The 21,112-nt window shown below is 39.3% G+C and overlaps 1 protein-coding gene across 3 annotated transcripts in view; it reads right to left on the bottom strand.

Annotated features, from left to right (window-relative positions):
- Nucleotides 1–21,112, bottom strand: part of LOC133217001 (contactin-4) — a 341,090-nt gene that overhangs the window by 286,739 nt on the left and 33,239 nt on the right. For all 3 annotated transcript variants that reach the window (XM_061362129.1, XM_061362133.1, XM_061362130.1), the window contains exon 2: nt 15,017–15,061. The gene's annotated coding sequence lies outside the window, so the exon portion shown is untranslated. The remainder of the gene's footprint in view (nt 1–15,016; nt 15,062–21,112) is intronic.

Below are 21,112 nucleotides of genomic sequence, written 5' to 3'. Positions count from 1 at the left end.
AATATTTGTCTTCTCTGCCCCATTTCATTCTTCTCCCCATGGTCCAATCTACATCCTGTTTTCCTATAGTTTCACTGCTGGGCTGTTTCTGATCACAGAAAACAGTATTTTGGCAATTACTTTTAGTTCAGTTTTAATTACTTAAATAGGTTGCTTCACTAGAAAGGTTCCATACTTTTATTTCCTCCACTTTTTCCAATGGAACAGAAAATATTCCTAGTGCATTCTTATATTTAAACAAGGACAGTAGGTTAATTAACGTATTTAGTCTCTGGAAATCTTAAGTTCTAGCAGAAAGTGGTTGTGAAGTTTTCTATTTTTTCCATAATTAGGCATAATAATTATCACAATAATGCCCTTCTTAACATTCCTAATTGCATGCAACTAGTATATCAATACCTCCTAGAAAGGAGCCGGTTACCTTTCCCTCTCTCATCTGGGACAGTCTGCATCCCCACGTGCACACCAAACTCGCATCCTTCTTACTGAGCAAGGATAGACTGCAAGAACCAGTCTGACATGCAAATCAAAATGGAAAGCTCTTTACTCTAAAACAGTCCTAACATAAAACATACTTATAGAAAAAGTCATAAACCAGTTCCCAGGCAGGCAAAAATTGTTCAACAAACCAAATGCATCAAAAGCACCACCAAGTTCCCCAGTGCTTAAGTTCTGCCACTTGTTCATTTGGACTAGACCTACTCATTAATCAGCTCTAGTACTGGCTACGGGTTTTGCCTTGGGTCTGACGACATCAGCTCAGGGACCACTTACATTTTTACTGCATATTGCCATGTCACCAAGCTGTTCAGATTAGCTCTGCTGGGAGGCTGTCTCATTCCAGGAATAGAAATTAATTAATCAGTATATTTTCCACCCCCGTGCCAGGAAAAACATCTCTGATTAAAATGGTGTACTGAAGGTTTTTTTGCAATCACTGCCGACATGACTATTGATTAAATGGAAACCTTACTCGTTTTATAGGTGTATTTATTTCATTCCTCTTGAGCTCCTTTGTTTTAATTAAGGGGTATATTCTAGACACAGCATGATTATTACATACTGAGAACACTTTTGTAAACCTAAGGCATCTACTGCTTGAAAGATGTTCCATGTATGATGGAAGTACTTAACTCCCCAGTTTAGATTCTTAAAACTTCAGTCTAATGAAGAGCTTGCCTTGGAGGTAAATAACCAAAACTTAATGCTGAAGCTCATATACATCTACAACACTGCTTCTGGGCAGAAAAACTGCTTCTCATATCGCTATACTCAAGAGCTGGTGCATTCAGAACTAAATCCCACTGAGACTTCGGACTCGGCAGTCTTTGCATTTTGCTTGGACTGAGCTCCCAATTTTCAGGAGGTTTCTAACCAGTCAAGGTTCTTTTAGGTAAACAACAACCACTACTGTCTCCCTTCAAAGATGCTGGCAGGAGAACCATACTAGCTGATACTTTATAAAGTCGAGATGGGAAATCATCCAACAAGCTCGGGTGACCCTGAGCCATCCTGCTCCAAAGGCATTACTGCCCCTACTAGCACATTACAGAGGAATGTCCAATGTTAAATTATTCCATTCTTTCCTGCTGCTGTGACCCAGGCAGGCTTCAAGAAAGAAGTTAACTGGTCTGGATCACATAGTACTGCCAGGCTACAGCACTTGCTGCCACTGCAATGTCATCAGACCACTCTCCTGACAACTAGTAAGCTTGGGTTTCCAGTTTGGCTATCTTACCTAATATTTTAATGCACATGGAGCAGTACATAGAGCCAAGAAAGATATCTAGCACCCTGGAAGAGACTGCAGCCTGCTTTAAAGGCACCAGACCCCTCTCAATATGGAAAAAATTAGAATATCCAAAAGCAACATTTCATACCATTTAAATGGAAATAAAGAAATCTTTTGGCCCCAGTCTCCATTAACACAATCCTTACCACACACATAGTACACTTAAAATCCATGTTATGATTTCTGTACTACAAGGCATCTCTGATTGAAACCCAGTCAAGTTGTAAGCACTTCGCAGTTGATTTCTCCATACAGCCTGCTGCCAGAGACATGCCATTCCTTCAGAACACAATCTTGCTCTTGTAAAGTATTGCGGGTGCCATAAAAAGGCAGGACCTTAGATCTCCATTACAAATGCCTGTTATGACAGCATTCCTGACGGTGACTATCCACCCTGTGCTCTACTCAAAGATAGAGACGTATCCTCATGCAGCTAAAGCCCTTTCTTATATACATTTACTCCTGCATGCTAAACTCTAAGGCCTTCTGCATTTCCAGTGGCTTAAGAGGTCTAGAAAACACCAGATTTCTCTATTAGAATGCTATTAATTGATACATGAGCTTTGTTAAAATAACATACTAAGCTTGCAATATTTGCCAATCCCTTTGCCACATCTCTGCTTCCTACTTATGAAAGTATGAACTGGGGTTTCTTATCCTGGCTTGTTGCAGAAATGAGCCACTGACCTTCCATCTCTTCTCATGTTTCAGGATTCCAGAAGCATTGGACACTCCTCTAACTTCAGTGAAGACAAAAGGCTGCTGTGTAATTCAGGGACCATTTCTCCATTATTATAATTAAAAAAAAAAAAAGTTACGACACAACACTTGCCCATACCTTTTCATGTGTTAGTGCTTTTCTCCATATCTTCATGGAGACAAATGTTCACTGATTCATGTGAAAATTTAAGGTATTAATCATCTCACATTTTGTTATAAGGAAATCATGCTAAATTAGGCCAATAATTACAAGTTGTGAATTATCTGGTCAGGTCTGATAAATGTATCTCACATACCTTACCTATTGCCTAGTATTTTACCTATTGCACAACAGCACATGTATACTTTGGGAGGAAGATTCATACACATTCTTTACTCATTTTGCCATTTTTTAACTTACTAAAACTGCACATCTTTCCTAAAGATGCCTAGAACATTTTCAAACCTCAGTGTGCATAAATTAGTGGTGCTGCATAAGGCAACCCTAATTTATGCACTCACTACAGACCCAATTAGTTCTTCTGCAACAGAATGCCAAACAGATTTTCGTAATAAAGCAGAATATATCACATCTAATATTTATATTAAATGCAGAGTTTTAACTCTGTCACTTTGTATTACTAACCCCAGTCTTTGAGAAGGGAATTCTGCAATTGGCTTTTTCTCTCCCCCTCAACACCACTGGCAGAACATGGGGCAGATGATCAGTTTGGACAGATCAACGTCACTCCAGCACAGCTAATAGTGTGACATGGATTTACATCAGCTGAATGCACAGTGTGTCTGCATGCTGCACAACAGCTCAGGGAGGTCCCCTGAACCTCGTGAGACAGGAGCAGGCAGAAACCCATGGTGGGGGCTCTGTGAACTTACCCCCGTCTTGCATGGAACAGCCCCTTTCACCTCTGCCAGCATGAGGTTATACTTCCATGAGCAGCAGACAGCTGTCAGAGACTCTATATCTTCATCATACTCTTGTTAATATTTTAATCTCTTCCAGCCCAGATGGCTTAATTCTTTGGTTAAGGCTAAGACATGCCTGAGTGCTTGCAAGCTGAGGCTCTATCAAGAAAAGTGAGAAGCGACATGGTGAACTGGGAGAAAAAACCCACAAGACAAGTAGTGATCACATTTGTGCCTCTGATATTTCTCACTGAAGTGGGGAATCAGAAATCCTGCCAGTCTGTGTGCTATGTTGATTCTGTATCAACCTATCTGCATTTGTAAACTACTTCAGGTATTTCCCACGTATTCTATCACTTCTTTTGGCTGCCCCCAGTGCAGAGGGCACCATGGAGTGCACAAAGTACAGCGTCACACTGGCCACATTCTGGGCTAAATTATTAGAAGGGGACTCTGGTTTGCACAGTTAAAACTAAACAAAAATACTTATGGGATAAACCCACTATTATGTAGATAATCTACGAGATCAGCGTCAAACAGGTTTTGTCTATGAAGTGGATCACAAGCTGAAAGAAAAAAAAGACAAGTGAAATGGCGGACTGCTTCTCTACATGCTCTTTGAAAACGGTGAAGATACTGCTGTCCCACATGAAATATGCTTACAAGTGGGTATAATCAATCAAAACCAACATGCCTGATGGACAGTGGCAGAATCAAGTGCACTAAGTCTGTTCAGATAACCAGCAAGTATTTTTTTATATTTGTATTTCAAGTAATGAATCAAAATTTCACTGATAGGCAAATTAGCCTCATTCTTTCACCTAACAGCCTCTCTAGGCAAGACTCTCATATAAAAAAAGCCCTAAAAATTACATAAATATTTTAGAGCAGAACAACAAAAAACTTCGTTATTTTTATAGCCATGAGAAGAATTCCACAACACCAGATACATAACAGGATCCACTTGCAATACAGTTGATCTATTCAGTGCTCACATTTTGCATCCCACAAATACCAAGCATCTAGTTTTCCAAATTAAAAGGATCCAAAATCCTGGATAAAAATACACACGCTTTTAGTTCAGGTATATTTTGTTTTAAGTGTACAAATAGGCAATGAAGTTTGGGATTCTTTAAGCAGAGGGCAGTATTACATCAGTAAATGGTTATTAAAGTTACCTAATCTACAGTAGGTGAAATAACATTTCTGCAACCTAAAAAACACATATTCCAGGTAAGTATAGAGAGATTAAGTTTCAGAAGCTACAAATAAATATTTAACTACTGCAGAAAATTATAAATAGGAAAGCATTCCAGTCTCCTCCTCTTCCTCTCCCCCAGCTAAGAAAGAAGTCTTCTTGTCAATGTATTGCTTTTCTTTGGAGAAGTCATTTTCCCCAAATCTTTTCTCAAACTTAATCCCAGAAGATTTAATCTTCTTTCCTCATTGTATGTCACAAATCCCAGTTCATTAAATACAAATGTAAGAGCTACTCTTGTCCGCTAAACCCCCACATTCTCCTGCTCCTCGTGGACCTGGCACTGCAATCCACTAACAAGAATAACTGAGTTTGCCTTTAATTCCATGATGCTTTGGCCCTTCTTGGCTCCTGTAAGCCTCTGAGCACTCTGCTGAGGCTGCCCCTCTTAATGGGAGAGTTGGAGCTGGAAAACCTGCTGGGAGATAACATTCACCAGCAAAGTCTCAGCCCTAAAACTTTTCCGAGAGCTTTGACATTTGTGTAACATTCAAAAGCCTCTTGCTCACACAGAGACGTTATTCTCTACCAGCGAAGCACTTCGGATGGAAAGCATTATCTATTCCAAACTGACATCTTCTACTAAATGGAACATTTAATTAACTTGGTCCTAGGCCAGTCTGATCTGTTTTGTTTGCATGAAGACGAACACAACTTGTAACTCTTTGGCACCGTTTCTTTTCCTCCTCCTCCCCCTTAAAAGGGACTTTAGTTATTTGCAGAATAGATACAAGAGAATCCAAGCTGGTACAGTGACACATCATTAGTTAAAAATACACCACAGCATAAAAAGCTTTAGCACTGAGAGAGCATTGGAATGCAGAATTACATTAAAATGGCTTAAGAAGGAAAATGAAAGTCATCTGGAAACTGATGATTTTTTTCTGCTGTGGGCTGTAGAAGAAGAAAAAGACCGCAACCACTTTGTGTATTACTACAGAAAGTGAACTTTGTACAATTAACTGAGTTGAAAACACAGTTTAAGGGGTTATAAAAATACTTGAAATGTATCATTAAAATGCAGATGGTAAACACAGGGTATAAGAGGGGAAACAAGGTTCAAAGGATAAAAATCAAACCCAAACCTGGAAGAGCATAAGAACTGCATATCCCTGACCAGAGCCAGACTTGAATAGCTAGCAAAACAATGTGATGTGTGACTTGCAGTAAGCAGCAGAAACCACTAAAAGCAAAGAAGTGAAAATGCAGCAGAGATGACAGCATCTCTTTGGGGGAGTCACTGTGCAAAAAACAAAGTTACTTAGCATGTGTGCTACATGTACTGTCTGGCAAATGTGCATAATGAGTTCTGACAGTAACAAAGAGACAGCATAAAATGGGGATGCCCAGACTTAGTCCGGATCTACAGTTGTCTGAAAACCAAAACAACTTTCAGATCTGAGCAACACTACTGGAGAAGGAAGTAGAGCATCCCTTGTCTGAAGTTATTGGGAACACTGCACAATGACTTTGAGCTGCTGCAGACTCTGCAGCTGGAAAAGCAAGTTGCGGTCCATGTTTCTGAGAAGGCAAATATGACCAAGTCCTCATTAAAAAAAGATCCTTTAAATCTTGTTTAAAAATACAAAGTTCACTCTAATTCAATTAATTGTGAAAACCAGCAGATTAATTTTAATAAGGCAACACCCATTGGTACTACATGTGCCATAGGGAAAAGCCTGTCTGCTTTAGTACACAGTATCACACATATAGTCCAGGATCCTTTCCATATGTGTAGCTGAGACTTCAGGGCCTGCATTTAAGTACATCCATCCCCAATGTGTGTGCAGATTAAGTGGCAGCTATATCACAGAATGGTTTTGGTTGGATGAGACCTTAAAGCTCATTCAGTTCCAACCCCTGCCATGAGCAAGGACACCTTCCATTGGACCAGGTTGCTCAGAACCCCGTCCAACCTGACCTTGAACACTTCAGGGATGGGGCAGCTGCAACTTCCCCAGGCAACCTGTGCCAGTGTCTCACCACTCTCAAAGGGAAGAACTTCTTCCTAATACCTAATCTAAATCTCCTCTCTGTCAGTTTAAAGCCGTTCCCCCTTGTCTTGTAGCTAGCTATAAAATGGTATACAATGAAGTACAACAGAAGTCAATGATAAGGCAAAAACAATAATAGAGAAAACTAGGATGGGTATTCGTATGTGTTGGTGGGAACAAGAAACACATTTACTGATCTCAGAGCAAGGTTATGCCGGGTCGGAACTAGCTCACATCTGTTCTAAGAGCATGCAAGCCATTTAGGATGCTTGAATGCTAAAGATCAGAAAGTTTAAATCTTTACGTATAAAAATAAATTACAAACAATGCATTCTTGTAGCAATATCAAAAAGAATTACTACTATGAGATTGTCAGTGGTGAAGGCTAAAGCTCAAATTCAAGTGGCATATCTAATACACAGCCTACTGCAGCTACAGTACTGCACACCTTTTGAAAGAGGTCATCAAGAAAAAGCTAAAAAGATGCTATAGTGACATTCTGCGGGGGAAAAGAGAGGTAGCTGTAATCATCAGCCTCTGAAGGGGTGTTTTAATTCTAGAATAACAGACTGTGGCAAAACCTAAACAAAAAACAAAGAAAATGTTCAGCGTGAAAAGTTTTTTCCTTCTGCTTCCTGTGGAAGCAGAGAAGACTTCAAGGACTGTGCTGAAGATAACATCTCATGTATCAAAGTAGGTGATACAGTAGAACTGTGATAATTCTTGTGGAATGAGAGGAACAAAGATTAAGTGTGAAACAAGGAAGTAAGAGATATTTGAACTACTTTGAAGTAGGGCACCACAAAGCTGATCCAAATTCCCATTAACTTTAGTAGTGTGTGAAATACAGTTTAGTAGCTGTACAGCTCCATATTTAGGAAAGACTAATATTGAGCAGTTAACCTATTGAAATAAGTACATTACAGTAATCAGCAACTAACATACATTGTGGCATGCTCATAACTGGCAATCAGTCAGAAGTACAAAGGAAAATACAGACCTAATAGTAAGAGTACTACAGGAAAGAACTGATGGAAGGAGTTGTTTTATGTGGCTGGCAGACTAAAGCAGTAATTTCTGAAGCATCTAAAAGTGTCAAAGGGAACTAAGTAATGAAAACAGACCAGAAGGAGTTACATACTAAAGACAAGAAATTAGCCATATTCTGATACCTTCTTTATACCACATGGTCTACTGAGGACAGCTGCCACTCTTAAGTACTGAAATAACATTTTACTGGAAGACTGAGCAGGGCAGCTGCACTACAGCTTCTCTACAGATCCTTTCTAAAGTCTACTCCTCTAAGAAAGCAAAACTCGCAACAAGTTACACAGGAAGTTTTATCATTTAAAAAGAGAAAGATTACGAGAAACTTAAACAAAATACTTGTTGCCAAGTAAGGGGGCAAAGGTGTTCTTCCTAAAATGGCATAAGGAAGTACAAAGATCAGGTTCAAAGACTTAAGCAAAAAGATCCTACTTTGATTCTCAGTAAGTACTAACTGCAACTGTGATCCTAAGTAAAAAAAAAAAAAAAAAAAAAAAAAGAGAGAAAAATCAAAATTCAAAGTAAACTCCATAATTTGCACCATGAATCTGAGCAAAGAACTCTAGCACACTGCTGCAGTATCAAAACTGGCATCAATAATTTCATATTTCATAATTTCAGGACCAAAATACACCTCATGTCTGCCAACTTCAGCTTTTCTTGCCTTATGAATATTTGGGTTAAGGGGCACGTGAGATGCCAAGTTGGTACACCTCATTTACATTTCTAAAGTAAATGTTTAATATTCCAGTAGTCTGAAATTAATTTCCTAAATGTTAATTGATGCTATTGAAAATCGCTAAGGGCATATTCAAGGTATTTCAAATGATTAACACACGATTTGGTAGCAAAGAAGACATTTTAGTAACGGTCAAAACCATTGCTCTACCTTGTGTTCCATCTGTAGGAATGCTTACCTTTCTACGTAACTGAAAAACAAGTGAAACTGGTGCAACTCAATCTGGCTAAAAATGATACTCATTTCAAACCTGATTTCTCCTCTTTCACTCCCTGATTTCAATCAGATATCCTTTCTGTAAACCTATTTAATTCTTGTTACATGTGCTGTCATTGTGCTACAGTCTGGGAGAGAAGGCTCACTACAGCCACCTTGTTAAAGTTGTGGTTTACCTTCTCAGGTAAAAACATTTGCTTTTTTGTGCCACATACCTTCAGGTTGGTGGCCTCCAAATTCTGTCTCTCTTATATTAAAGCCCGAGAGAATAACTTTCAATATTTATAATTACAAAAATCCCAAGGATTCTGTTTTTAACTTTGCCACATCACAGGGGGCATTTCCATGGTTTGAGACTTCTGTGTCTTCCTGTCATGGCTTAACTCCAGCCAGCAGCCAAGCACCACACAACTACCATTTCACTCCCCCCAGAAGGATGTGTGAGAGAATTGGAAGATTCAAACTTGTGGGTTGAGATAAAGACAGTTTAATGGGACAGAGAAGGAATAATAATAGAATTGGAATATACAAAACAAGAGATGCACAACGCAATTGTTAACTACTTGTTGACCGATGCCCAGCCTGGCCCCAAGCAGCAGCGCCCAGCCACCTTTCCCTCCAGTTTATATGATGAACATGACACCTTATGGTATGCAATATGTCTTGGGTCAACTGGGGTCAGATTCCCCAGCTGTGTCCCCACCTAGCTTCTTATGCCCTCCAGCCTCCTTGCTGGCAAGGGCATAAGAAGCTGAAAAGTCCTTGACTTAATATCAGCACTGCTTAGCAACTACTGAAAACATCAGTGTGTTATCAATGCTATTCTCACACTAAATCCAAACTATACCAGCTACTAGGAAGAAAATTAATACTGCCAAAACCAGGACACTTCCACACCTGAGGAAATGCATGTTCATTTTGATGCTGGATTCTGATCAATATGCTTGAGCAGAAGAAATTCTCTCTCTGAAAAGGGCTTTGTAGGTTATCAACACCTTTTGCCTTAGTTAACGATGAAGCATTGAATATAGTGACAGGGAGAGTCTGAAATTTACTTTTCATGGTAAGATTACAGAATGAATTTACAGTTACTCAGTTTCAAGAAGGATGATATGCTTTTTCAAATAAGTCAAACTGGCACAGGTACTGCAGCAAGTCTTTTAAACCCATGTGTTCTAGCAAAGTGAGCAACTGTTCTAGCTTAAATTGCTTCCTAAAAAGAAATTCTGAAAGGGGTAAAATGTTGCTTTTTAGAAGTCCAGTCTATATCAGCAATACTTGTAAAATGCTAAATAAGTTTCACTGAACTGAAGTATCCTCAACATTATCTTGTTAACAATTGATTATTTATCTGCAAGAGAGCATGTGGTGCTCTGCTTCCAGTTTGTAGGACAAACTACAACTCCCAGTTCAGATTAACAATCTACTAAAAAGTGTCAAATGGGTGAAGACCAAGCAGCAGTCCAAACTCCATAGGTGTGTTGGAAAATTCATCTGAGTAAATGGGGAACTGTGTCATTCCAGAACTGTCACTCCAGCATTCTTCCAGGAGCTATACACTCACTTAAGTACCCCTTGAGGCACCAGCACCTGGAGATACAGGATGACAGATGTACCATTTCAAATGGCAAATCCTACTGTGATTTTAATTGAATTACAGGAACCATTTTATTTTTTTGCAGAGCCTCTAGACTCTGTATTGCTTGCTTGTTTCCAGTGATTCAGCAGTTTATTTCTCAGTACACTAATCCCTCCATAAGACAGTTTCTCATTCCTTTTAAGCAGTGCTTCTGACAGCAGCTAACTATATCTTTGTTGTTTAATGTTCTCCCTTTTTTATTAAATAGAACTAGTTTATCTCAGACATACTCCTTTTGCTTTCAGGCTCTACCACTTTTACATCCATGAGAAGGCTTCATTGTTTAGCAGTTCAGGAGTTTTCACAATATTCTGTTCCTCTACACCTTTAAGCTTACCTGACCTCAGTGCTGCAGAAATTAAAAAACCAGGAGACAGAAGAAAGGAAATCTCAAGCCCAGAGGGCAAAAAGCAGCCAGTGACACCCACCTATAACATAAGGCAGCTGTGAAATGCTCTTCACAATATCAGGAAAAGACATGTTTACTTTGCTATTTACAGGAGACTTCAATAAAACTGCCAGCTGGCACCTTCACCTAAAGGGTGCAGAAAGTTCAGTTAATAGGAAAAAAAAAAAAGGCAAAACAGGCAAAAGAAACTGCCAGAGCAGGCGGTGAAATGTCAGCAATTCTAACACTCAGTAACGCCTTTGAATCAAGGCTGGTGCATCTTGACCTTACTACTTAAGCGATGGCTCAAAACTTACTAAGTTTAGTGACACTTTATTGTACTAATGAACAGTATACCATAATAATTGCTTTTGACCATAATCATCCAACAGCCATTAGCTGTTTATCTCAGAAAATTAATCCTCAAAGGGTGACCCTCATGTCCAAAATATTCTCTCAGTCATGAAAAATGACTGATAAATTATTCCAAGCTAGTCTACAGAACCACTTCTAGTGGCATTTTATCAAAGTTACTTTCCCCTTAATCAAAGGCTAATGCAATATGCAATCCTTAAATATGTGCTGCACTATAAGATAAAGTTAGCAAACTTGAAAAGGCTGGAAAATAGCAATTTGCACACACCCAAACTCAAGATGTAGAACTACCATCATAACCTGCATCATCAATCACAAGCAACAGTGCCTTTAACAAGACTATTTTTGGAGTATATTAAACTCCATGACATCTTAACCTTCTTGTAAGGCCACGATAATCTCTTTACAATATGAAACAAGTGCAGAAGGGCAGATTTGCTTCATGCAGAAATACTTTTTGCATCAGATTTGGTGAGTAAGGGCACTGCTGCCTTTCCAGACATGCACTGCTCCTATTTTCAATCCCATGTACCCACTCGAGGAACACAGATAACACGTTTTGAAAGACAATACAGCCTGAAAGTTTTGCACATTTGCAAGGGAAAGCTGTCACTGGAATGATGCATATCAGGTAACAGCTCATCTTCCAAAACCTGCTAGCAAGGAAGACATCCAGGCAGGTGCCCGGGGCATTTAACATTGCTTCATTGTAAGTTCTGTTCAAGTACCTGATTGGTGCTTTTGTATTCATCATGTTCTTATGATGAAGAGTCAAGTCCTGAGTACCCATCATAAATACTACTGTTACATAAGGAAAAAAAATCTCAAGCAAAATGCTTCCCCTGCAACAATTAATTATAATCCAAGTTATATGCATCAAAATTGTCATTTCATTCTGCTGTAAAATTAGCAAGCTATCTCTGAGGTGCACCTTCAAGGCGAGCAGAATCAGCTCATGCTTTTTTAAAAGACTCCACCTAAATCCACCATAAGATGGCAATTTTGTTAATTCAGTTTTTCAAATTACTGTAGAGCAATTGATTCAGTTTTAATTGTTTGGGGTTTCCATGAAGAGGGGAGCACTGGTGGCATGAGAAACCCGACTAACATAGGAGAAGGAAGTATCCAAGAAGAGAGCTAGAAAAGAGGCACAGAAGGTGAGGAGGGGGAGAAAGGAACCAGGATGGGAGGAAACCAGGAGATAATAAAGGAGAAAAGGACATAGCAGACCTTCAGAGGAGAATTAGGGAAAAAGTAAGAGGATATGGTGGTAGACATAGCTGGCAATAAATAGCCTGTGAAGGAGGACAGTTATTTTGTACGGATTTCAAGAAGCAGGGGGACACCAGAAGATCAGAGACAACTCCCGTCTTTGAAGAAGTGATCTAAAAGTCACTTGCAGTAAACCCATATCCAAGTAATCCTCTTACACACAGATCCACGCACTTCCAACTGAGCACATTTCCACCTGGAATGAGTGGCAGTTCTCCAGATTCAAGTAGCCAACAGCTAAAGACACAAACATTCATACACCAAGCAAACAGGAAGCTATCACTTTGGTACTGGATGCCAGTGGAGCAAGAAAGGCCCTACAGCTTCAAACCATGCTGCAATTAACTCTTATTCAGACTGTAAAGCAGAAAACATATTCATTATAATTCCCTTTCCTAAAGCTACTGCCCAGCACACTCAGTATTCCTACACAGACAAGGACGTTTCTTTGCAACTCCACACTGTCTCTGCTGGTAATATTTATACTTAAAATTACCCTGTAAGCCTGGTTGTTGAATACAACGCACAGATGCTACAAGCTAAGATGACTGTTAGCCTATAGCTATTTTAATTAGCTTGACAGGTAATAAAGTAGAATTTTATAATTATACTATTGCAATGCACAAATGTTTCTTTTTAAATCTGTAGTTACTGAGTCACTTAGATAAACAACAGCTAGTTTCTCTTCATCAGACCAGAAGCAAAGCCCCAAACTCTGCTTATGGCTTAGGAAGGACCACATGCTGCTTAGTAATGTGCTTGGCACATCCTTCCGTCCCATAATGCAGAAATGTGTACGAACCCAGAATTTGCAGTATCCATAAGTGCACTTCTTTTAAGTATAACATGTACGATCCCTCACTTCCCTAAAGTGTGTTTCCCTAAACATCCCCCTCCCCATCCCCCCCCCCAATACACCACAAGAACAGGATTCTGGCTTCTGGTGCTGTTATCAGGACTAAACATTACATACCACATCACTGAACTTTTAAGCACTCATATTCACTAAATACTTATCCACACTTAGCTTTTATTGTTTTGGTTTTTTCTTAAATACCACTTTGCTACAAGTGGTTATATCACAGAATTGAGGCATTTAACACAATTTTTGATCCCATTCTTGCTAATGAGAAGTGTTTACCAAATAGTTATGCTGTTTTGTAAACAGAAAGCAATTTCCATTCTTCTGTCTCTGGTAATGTCAGCATTTGCAAGCCATTATGAGTATGCGTATAGCTTTCTACTCCCAAGTCATCACACTTGCTATCAAACTGGTTTTTTAGGATTTGGAATGCAGAACACAAACCTGCAGCGTAAAAATAATATCCTGAGATTTGATCCTGCACTTCTTATTCAGGTTCAATTAATCAAGGTTGCCTAACCCTTCAAAAGTACTTTTCATCAGCAGACTGAAAACACTTTCCAAACGAAATGGGTATCAGTGTCTCCTTTTCACTATGGGGAGCCTGAAAATGAGATTTCACCTCAGAAAGGGCTTTGAGGCTAATTTAGGAACACTGTCCAAAGGGATGAAGAGTCCATTATTCAAAGTTATCTTTCATATTAAGAAATAAGCTTTTCCTTTCAGACCACTACAAAGTGATATATCACAAAATTTATCATACTGTCTTTGAAAAACCTCACACAAAGATGCTTTGCAAACTTTGAAAGGCTAAGCTGAATAAGAATAGTTTGTCTGATCTACAGCAGTAATTCTGTTTTCATTGTAAACATCACCCAGGACTAAGGAGAAACTTCTGAATTATTCCAAGGAAAAGAAGAATCAAGAAATTCAAAATTTTGATCAGAAAGCATCAGTAATCTCCCTAAACAGAGAGGGAAGCAATGTCTAAAACTAAGAAGGAAGACTGTATTTTTTTAGATATCCCACTGTAAGCTCTGAAAAGGTTTTCGTCTCCTTTGGAGATAACATAATTCACAACTTAAAAGCATGTTGTTCTTTGCCAGCAATTTTAACCATGGAGCCTGGCTATATGGAAGCCAAGCTCGTATGGCCGTTTTGAAGTAGGGCAAAAGCAACACAGTGAAAAAACAACCCAAGAAAGAAACACACCAAAAAAAGCAAACCACCCAACAACAACAAAAAAAGCACAAAACAGATAAGAATTTCAGGTTATATCAGTCAAAACCCACCTCTCAAACAACAACATTGACTCCTTTGGACATTCAAGCTAAGACGCTATTAAGAAAGTTTGAGTGTCAGAAGTGCCACACTTTTGTTTGGCTAATTCAACTGTGGACTCAATTATTCAATGATTAAACATGAATTCTGAAAACCTCTTGACAGGAAAAATAAGAGCCTAACCAGAAAAAATGCCTCACTATTGATAAGAACATCAATATCCTTTTATAAAGCGTTCATTCTTTAAGTTATATACATTCTTTTAAACAATGGTACATTTTCTGAGGGCAAACTGTTCTATGTTTTCTATAAACCTTCCAGTGTAAAACTGCACAAATGCGGTATATTCACCATGAGAACTTACATGCAGATTTCAGACATATTCTTTGAAAAAAGGCAAACAAAACCCACTGTCAGTGTACTGAGAAACCAAGGAGCAGATTCCTTAGTGTAAGGAACAAACAATGCAAAGATTTTGACATTTAACACAATGATGTTATAAATCAAAATTAGCATTAAAGAATTGTTACCTTCTCCAATGCATGATACACAGGCTTCAGTCAAATTTCCAATACCTGAAATTAGAAATCCATATGGAAAATCAGTTATACTGATATTTTCAGTCAGAAGTTCATTCTTATCCACATTATTTTGCAGAGAAAGGGGCTGTCTTTGAAGACAGCAAACTAAAAATAAATTAACACAATGCAAAAAGCAGTAAATTGATCAGACACTCTACAGATTTTACACTGCTTGATTCAGTTTCCCCCACTCCACTCAGGCTATGGGATACATACAAAATATACATTAGACACAGAAGATTCATTTATGAAACTAGAATTGGGTGAGCACCAGAATGCAGCAAGCATACTAAGAAATACAAGTTTTTTTACACTATCACCATATCCCAGATAGGAGAGGCAGAAGAAGAGGTTGAAATTTTGGCCTAAGGATAAGCATTAGTCATAACTGCTTAACTGAAGGGTTGTAGGTTGTATTATAGCTCAAGATGAAGGACTGACACCAGAGGACTGACCCATGCTTCTATTCAAGTCTGTAATGCAGTTGCTACTGAAGTCTCCAAGAACACAAGAGGCTTCTATACCACATGCTGTTACCATTTTTGCTATGGGAGATTTTGTGCCAAGGAAATACATTGCTGGTAAACTACAGGCATATTACGGCTTCATTTAACAAATACATACCACTCACGAGCAATCAACAGCTCTTAGTAAGGAGCTGGTATGATATTTCTCAGCCTGCACTTCAGAGTTACACTCACAAAGCAAAAGGAGTCACAGACTGGTTCATCTGTGAGTTTGCACAGCAATACTTCCACTCTGCTGGAGGGCAGAGCTCCTGCCCAGTTCAAGAGATCTGATGGAAACAACTGGGATCCAGCACCAGCTCTGAGTATGGGCAAGCTCCTTTGTAGAAGAACAAGCTTCAAGGAAGGCAGAGCCAGATGGAGTCCCACTGAAGTGAATACAACACTGGATAAATATTTGACATTCAGAGCTACACTAATTAGACATCAAGAAGAAATAAAAGGTTTCATACCAATCAAAATATTACTCTATTTACTGTAACTGTTCAACTTACCACTTCAGTCATAGAAAGTTTAGAACAACTTGCACAAGTTAAGAAACGCTCTAACACCAACACTGCTATATATTTTTTAGACACCTACGAATCCATCTCTTGCAGCTGAAAACAAAGAAAACCTCCAGTTCTTCACTTTGAAAATTCTGATCTTGTCTATACTTCTCAAAAGTATCCCTGAACTTATGTGGGCACACAGGGCAGAGCGCCAAGGCAGAAGAGAGTTTTCTTACAAAAAGCCTGTCACACAACCTTTGGAACTGCATTTGTTTTGGGCTTGTTGTGTTTTTCAAATCCCTGTCATGCTTGTGTGCAGAACAGAGCTAGAGTGGGTTTTTTGACACTCGTGGGAGATTCTGGATGAAGTCTCTTTTCTATTTTTTTTAACTCTTCCCCCACAATCCCAGCAAATGCACTTACAACTAAGCCTATTACTGCTTTCTTCTGCTGGAGCTGCTCACATTGGTTACATATTCACTCAAACAGGGCATCTCCCATATGCTCAACACGTGCTTTGGATCCTGAATAATTCTGGGGTAGAAGGAACAGGCAACTGGTTAAAAACAACCTCTACAGTAGGACTTCTACTTAGCAAATCAAGCCAGCAGCATGTACCTACTCAAATCCTTCAGAAATTTCAGCTTCTAACTGAAACATTTGTGTGGACAATTTCTTAAAACACTTTGCACTGGCAGAGAGATCTTGACTTAAATCAGGGAACAGGCAAATTCAGAATGTTTAACTTTCACAGAATCATAGAATAGTTAGGGTTAAAGGACCTTAAGATAATCAAGTTCCAACTCCCCCGCCATAGGCAGGGGCATCTCGCACTAAACCATGCCACCCAAGGCTCTGTCCAGCCTGGCCTTGAACACTGCCAGGGATGGAGCATTCACAGCTTTCTTGAGCAACCCATTCCAGTGCCTCACCACCTTCACAGTAAGGAACTTTCTCCTTATATCCAATCTAAACTTCCCCTGTTTAAGTTTTAACCCGTTACCCCTTGTCCTATCACTACAGTCCCTAATGAAGAGTCCCTCCCAAGCATCCTTATAGGCCCCCTTCAGATACTGGAAGGCTGATATGAGGTCTCCACTTTAGTATAGTATTTCATCCAACAGTCACATGCTTGAGATGACGATAAAAGTAATTGTATGTTAGCCTCACAAGCAGCACTGAACCTGGACTTCCAGGCTTGAAAACCTAATGCATTTGAATTATGTTATCCCCAAACATCCAGCAATGCCCAAGCAGTTTTGCACAGCCTGGAGGGTTTGGCCGTAGCTTCCCATCAAACACGTTTCTTCATTCCAAGTGAAGAACAGACTGGAAAGAGGTACTGAGGGAAACAGTAAGTGCTCTCCCCTATGTGACACTATGGAAGACAGCACACTAAAAACTGAATTTAGCAGGTTCAGTATTTTCTGCTTCCCTTGTCAACAGAAGGCTTTGAAAAAACTTCAGAACACAGATGTGAAGTTGTCTCCAAAGGAAAAGGCAACAACACTCTTTTAATGTGGCTCCCCAGTCAGCACTCCAGTTGTTCTCAAAGCTATAACTTCCAAGAAAGCTAAAAAAAGAAATTCAGTTTTGCGCAATCTTCATTTCACGTAAAGAAACAGCAGATACTTCAAGGAAAAAAGAAATCATTCAAGGGTAGAAAATAAAAATAGAGACACAACACTTCATTCCACAGAAATACTGTATAATTGTACAAACACACAAATCTACTTTTCAGGTGGAGGCAGCTCTTTGGGAGATGGCAACAGGGAGCACTGATGAGAGCTTGGAGTGCTGATCTCTCATCTGCTGCCAGCAGAAATCCGTACATTACACTCCAAGTTTATATTGACACACAAATGCAGACTGAGCTGAAAGAAGCTATGCCACAGAAAGCAGAGGCGCATCTCCCACCTGGAAGTTTATTAGCATAATATGCAAATACTGACATTCCTAATACATCTTTCCTCAGAGTACTTATGCGAGATATGACTGCAAAGTAAGGGTGATGGTGTTTCTCTGTGGGAGGAAACCAAGCCTGGTTGATGGCAGGAACATCAGGCTCGGAACCTCCAAACCAAAATTCTCCCTTGGTCACTTCAAACATGTAAGAGCCATTTGCTGATATTTTTCATCTTTTTACTGTCTCTAGCTTTATGCCAGTCTTAGGTTTATCGAACTGGCCTACTCCAGCCCTGCTTCATATTGCCTGCCAAACCACAGACTAGCCTCGTCCTGTCTTCACTTTTAACTTAAACAACGAAACTATGAGACTTCACATCTCTGCTTTACTCCAGTCTCAAATTAGGGACTCCTGAAGCCCTCAAACTACAGGTTTGTCTTTATCTGAAACCCCCTATATACTAAATTTTCCCTGCTTCTGTTTTCTAATACAAATTGGATATCCTTTAAATCTTTCACTTTCTATAAATGCAGCATTCTTAACAGCAGGCTAAAGAAATGAGAGAATTACAAGCAGATGAGCCGATGGGCTTATTAAAACAGGTTATTACACAATCAAGTGCATCTGAATCTGCTCTTGCCCATTTTCATTTCCAGCAGTACCACCAGACCTCTTGAAGAAAGGGCTCTTGAAGTGCTCCCTACAACTGCTCCTGTTACTGCCCATATTCCTGCTCCTTGAGGGCATTTCTCAGAGCAAAGTCCATGCATACCCACCCTTGCCCTAGACCAGGCTCTACCTTCTCAAAAACAAAGCCAGAGGAAACTAACCCTGTAGTATCACCCAGGCTTACTACATATACCATCTTTGTTGGACTGCTGTTGATATCAAGCTTCAGCCATGTCATTTCCTTCCAGAAGCACCCATCTTGTGTAACAGGAACCCACACTTTCAGCACCATCTACCAGCTGCAGCTGAGACATGCATGGTACAGCCCTTCCTCAGTAGCATTTGAATCCTTGGCTTGCCTTCTGTTCATGAATTGAAACATTGTTATTAACACAATAGATTGATTATGGGAGCTAAATGGAAAGAACACAGTTTTCTGAAGCTGAAATATAAATCCAGTACACATTTGTCACAGAAGCATTTCCTGTGCATTTAAACGTTGTTTAGTGAGTCAGCCAAAAGCATTTTGCAAGTGTAATCTATCTCATGGAGGAAAGACTCAAAAAACCTAATCACCATCATAACTCTCCCAGGGTTTGATAAGTTTAACTTCAAAGTAAAACGGTGTCAAAATAAGAGATCCCATGTGGATTATTGAAAAAAAAAAAAAAAAAAGGTGAAAATTAAATATTCCAAAGCATTACTCTGAGGTAGCAAAATACCTTGGTCTCATCAAGTGGGGATGAACATTACACACTTTCATTGGATTTTTAGGCTTTACAATGCCATGTTTGATGTCATTTGCTTCACAAATGAAAAGAACATTGACCTGCATGACTGCATATTGATAATGAATCTTCTAGACACCAGAATTCTTTAGCAAGATTGACAAATCTCAAAGTGATTCACCAGCTGGTTCATAAATCGAACCTGTAAGCTACATAACCCTTAAAATTGTCTTCTATTACTTAAAACGTGCTTCCCTGCTCCACTGGAATAAGCTAAGAACAACTGCTTCCTGACTGTACACAGAAGAGGCACCTGTTTGAAACATGTTCTTTCAAAGCTATTTTCCCATAAAGATAGAGGTGACAAGTCCATATGTCAGTAAAAAGCCCAGAATAACTGCAGGAGACTGCACTCAGAGAGACTGATGTGTTCATCACCTTTCCACTTTAAATGCAAAGTAATGAAATGCATTAAGTTGTTTTGCATTGTCTGTGAGTGATATTCCAGTCTCGCTGAACTGCTGATTAAGAGATCCTTTGCTCGTTTGCATACAGCACATCAACCCAAGCACTTTCTAAAGGTTATTTTAACCGAACATGTCAGGCTTTGATGACACAAAGGGAAAATTCACTTCAGATACAGTCAGACTTTTTGCATGTGCTTTTTTCATTACCAAGATATAATCACATCTTTGTAGTCCACTATAGCTCATTTTCCAAGCAATAGGAGGGCATGGGTTGTACCAGCTCCTCACTAAGAAAACAATATTTTATTCACCATCACTGCAAGATGCAGGTTACAACCCTCTTAATTTTTAATGAAACATCAAGGGCTTGTGTAGTAGTTCTAATACTGTACAAGACCCGAATTTAACTCCTCCTCCACAGGGAACAGAGGTTTCATGAGCTCTCCAAACCCCTGCCAGCCCATGAGCTGCTCTGGTTGCTGGTGACTCTTTTCAGAGTCCAATGCAGCTTTATAAAGAGATGGGATCTTCCAATACTTCTGTATTTCTGCACTTTCTTTTCAAGTCTCTAGTTGGCCCAAAGCCTGCCTCAGCTGAAGGACACAACGCAAAGGATATCGTTCAATGCCACATCCAAGTGATTCTTTGCATGAAAAAGCAAGCAGACATTAACAGGCTATACCTACCACAGAAGGGAGGGGACCATTAGTTCCCCTTCATTTCTTGTTCTTATCACTCTGTAATATTAAATCTTTCCTTACTGGGATTGGAGTGCCAGAAGCAAAAATTATAAGCGTTCAGAAATCTCTTTAATCACTTGTAACTGATTACAAAATATTAAACGAGAAAGGTCAGTGATAAAAAAAATAAATCAGGTAATGTCTACCCAGCTTGTAATAATTAGCAATCTTGGTGGTTAATTTTGCACCTTTTACCATTCAGACTTTGACGAGACAATTTAGTGCTTATTTGCAAGCTAAAGGTATGTATTCATAAAGTCCCCTGATTGCTGTAAACAAAGCCCTTAAATATTTACAGCTAATAAAACATTTTAAACTTTCAGCAATCTTCCAATACTCAGCAGTGAGATTTTTATGACCTTCTGCATTGAGGAATAATCTGCAACAAGCTAAAATGGATGTACGCCCACAGTCTATCCTTGCTAGAGCTGCAGCTCCATCACCATTAAGTTGTTTTTCTCTTTTTAATTTGTTCCTTGTCCTTGCAAACCAGAAGACATTTCAGATCGCCCACATA

Source organism: Neopsephotus bourkii, unplaced genomic scaffold (assembly GCF_033783945.1).
Source record: "Neopsephotus bourkii isolate Nb327-2 ecotype Australia unplaced genomic scaffold, CSIRO-AGI_Nbou_v1 NB_1080, whole genome shotgun sequence".
In the NCBI taxonomy this organism is placed as follows: domain Eukaryota; kingdom Metazoa; phylum Chordata; class Aves; order Psittaciformes; family Psittacidae; genus Neopsephotus; species Neopsephotus bourkii.
The sequence above is the reverse complement of the archived record's forward strand: the minus strand, read 5'-3'. Positions and strand labels throughout refer to the sequence as shown.